A 3,668-nucleotide genomic window follows, 5' to 3' on the forward strand; every position below is an offset into this window, starting at 1 on the left:
ATGGCAAATGTATACTAGCATAGAAGAAGAAAGAAGAAGAAGCATGGCAAATGTATACTAGCATAGAAGAAGAAAGAAGAAGAAGAATGGAAAATTCTTTTATACGTTTTTTTTTTTTTTTTAAGCTTTTCACTTTATATTAACTTTAATCTGCTGTGTATTTTGCAATATGATATCCTTATTTTCTTTTTTATATTTTTTTTTTCTTTTATACGTTGATTTTTAATAGTTAATATTCTATGAAAGAAATTATGGGTTTACGAGAGCTAAGTCTGATTCAAATAATGAATTTTATAAGGAAAATAATGAATTATATTTTGGATAATAAAACAGTTATTTTGTTATAAATTATAGTCAAGGAATCAAAATAAGATCCAATTATCAACTTGAAGGTATTATTAGTATAATACGGTCAATCATTTATGTACATAATATTATTGGTAAGTTTTAACAATGATTATCTTGAAATATAAAGTTAGAAAATTTGCAAACATAGTTTGCATATATATAGTTTATGTGTATATACTGACTTATGGTCCTTGATAAAGAATTAGAACAAACAAAACAATGTTAAAATATGTTTTAAAGACGCACACGCAAGCATTAACTGATCTTAAAGATATAGGTATCCACTCCCTCCTAGTTTCAGGATTTGTTTTGTTTTAAACCACTTAGAGTTAAAACTGTTTGAAATCAAGGCTTATTGCACATCTGTAGCATAAGAAAAACCGCCATTGATAAATTTAGCTTCACAAAAACTGTTCTTTGCGAGATACTGTGATCAGGAAGTCAGTGACTTAGTGGAACCTGTTATTTTATATGTTAAGAAGATAAAACGAGTAGTTGCTAATACTGTTCTGTGATAGAGAATCTCTATATTATTTTATAGATAATGATAAAAACAAAGCAACATTTAAGTGAATGACTATAAAGTTTCAAGATATATATTGTTTTCGAAAAATTATTTTTTTCGTTTGTTCTAGAGGATAATTTACCAAAACCACTTTTCCGTTCAAATATTTCCCACAAACCCCGCCTCGTTGCACATATATAAGGACAGCATACCGATAACCACCATTAATAATTTCAGATTATTAGGTATTAACACGAGGGTGTTGTCTCTCATTTTTATTGATAAATGAAAGGTAACCCATTTCCATAAATAATTTGTACAGAATGTTTACAAAATAAATATGGATCCACATTAGAAATCTTTACTAGTACTAGACTGAATTTATAAAGTTGTTCTAAAATTGTTTTATATTATTTAATTGTTATTTTAAGGGTTTTGTCTTACTTGTAGCTCTATGTTCAACTTTGCAATTACTGTTTTAAAATTACATTTAATTTGATATCTTACTATGGGTATTTAGGAGCTCAGAAATTAAATACAAGGATATTTAATAATTAGTTTAATTCATTAATCATTACAAAAAAAACTATGAAGAAATATCCCCACTGTTAGCGAAATGGTCAGTTATGGGAATAAACATCATTAATGTTTATGTAATCATTATAGATAAGATTTTTATGTTTTCACATATTTTTTTCGATAGCTTCTGGATAGGGGACTGTTGTATCTTGAACTTTGTTTACTTCGGATCAGCGTTCATTTTTTTGGCAGGTGCTGTTGCGAGTATTTACGTGACAGAACTGGGGTAAGACAACAAACAAGAGTTGAGGACAAGCAACCAGAAGAGTGGTTGTCCATGTGCTGTAATTTTCGAGTAAAATAAAGATATAGTATACATCGATATAGGATTTCTCCAAGGGGAGAGCAGGCCTCAGCCCATTACACAAAAATATATATACATATACATAGTCCATTCTAAAACGTTAAAGAAAGAGGAATTCCGAATTCCAAGAAATACCCCCATTTCTACTTCATAAAATTTTATCATTACATTTTCAATTTTTATTACCTATAATCACAATAAATTATTGAAAATCGGACATAAACTTAATTATTGTATATAAATACATACAATAAATATTAGGGGTGATTAAAAAGTTTGCTATGAGAGCTTCAGCCTTCTGGGATTGGTGGTAAAAATATTAACCACATATCCTGGGATGGTTGCCTTCTTTGATTTAATTAAATCAATCTATCAAATAAGTTTACTATTTTCTTCATTTTTTTTTCTTTGGTCCCAAAATCTAATCCCCTCTACCTACGCCCATGATAGTGTACCCTGTATGACTGCGATCTCAAGGTACTTGGAATTTTTTTATCACGTAAAGAGGATTTTTATTTACTCAGTTTTCCAAAATGGAAAATTTAATAATAATGATGACAATAACTTACCCAACTTATAACATACTCATAAATAACTTCACAAGTTAATGATAGTTATCTTACTTATAGTTTCTCGCTAAGATTGGTCGAATGAACCATTTTTAATTTATAGAGGTGAAAATGTAAATAAAGTTTAGTATGTTTTTAAATGTATATACTTTTATTTTTCAAAACAATACAAAACTTATGGTAAAAAAAAATCAGTTGTATTGGTTTGAATTTGGGTACTACTAACTTCAATGTGCTATTAGCTCTCGATAGTATAAATTTGATCAAATATGCCAGGATTATCCATATTTAACATCTCAAAATATTATATAAAATATAAGGTTTCTAATGCATATGAAAAACAAAATTATCCAAACCTCATGGATAGTCTCCCTTAAACTTTTTAAGTTGAATTTTCTTATTTTTAATTAGTTTTTTATTATTTCTATATTTTTATTACGTAATTATGTAAAAATAAACACATACTTATGTATTTATTTAGACTTTTTTATCGAATATAAATCCCATCCCCTGTAATTATCTTGCCTAGACAGCTATGTCGCCAGTGGCGCTGAGTCAAGATGAAGATTATTCTATGAAAGGGATTGGTTAATGTTCCCAGCTGACTTTACAGTTTGTTTGGTATTCCTATTTAATCAGTTTACCTCTCCTCACCAGCTAAGGTTTAGCTATGGATAGCTCTATATAGAAGGCTCATTTTACTAACTCATCTTTTGGTTTAAAGTACTTTAACATTATTTTTTTAATATAATGTATTTTTCAGTTATATATATCACAAAATACCTAAATCATACTTACGCTCCTTTGCGTGCTTGTTGTACCAACATTGAAAGTACTTATTCATGACTATTTTTATGGTTAATCCAATAGTTCATTGACAAAATCTATAATTAAACATTCAAGGAGATAGTAATGAGGTGAATGGTCTATAAAAATATTGATTTTAAGTTATTTCAATTGAAAAATAAAACAATACATTGCTTTATATCGAATTATAACTAAGGCAAGAAAGCTTGTTCTACAGGCTGTCAAATTTCATTTCGGATAATTAATAGCTCAATTTTATTCGTTATTCATAAATAATTAATTTATTCAATATTTTCATAGCAATATATATTAGGTTTTATTAAATTCACATGCTATTCGCGACAAAAAAATTATTTTCCATTAAACAAATAAGAATGAAAATAGAAAAATAAACATAATAAATTTAACCCTAGCAGCACCAAGGTAGTATTCATTACGGCCTACTCCAAGGGGGGGGGGGCTCGCCGAGCCCTACACTTCCCAAGACGACCTCCACAAGCCCTCACTTGATTTTAACCCTTATATCATTAATTTTCCTTTTATGGTAAACTTACTC

The 3,668-nt window shown here is 28.4% G+C and overlaps 1 protein-coding gene across 1 annotated transcript in view; it reads left to right on the forward strand.

Annotated features, from left to right (window-relative positions):
* Positions 1-3,668, forward strand: part of LOC106679657 (laminin subunit gamma-1-like) — a 139,101-nt gene that overhangs the window by 1,012 nt on the left and 134,421 nt on the right. The window lies entirely within an intron of this gene.

Source organism: Halyomorpha halys, unplaced genomic scaffold (genome assembly GCF_000696795.3).
Source record: "Halyomorpha halys isolate HHAL.00 unplaced genomic scaffold, Hhal_1.1 Scaffold14.1, whole genome shotgun sequence".
Classification (NCBI taxonomy): Eukaryota; Metazoa; Arthropoda; class Insecta; order Hemiptera; family Pentatomidae; genus Halyomorpha; species Halyomorpha halys.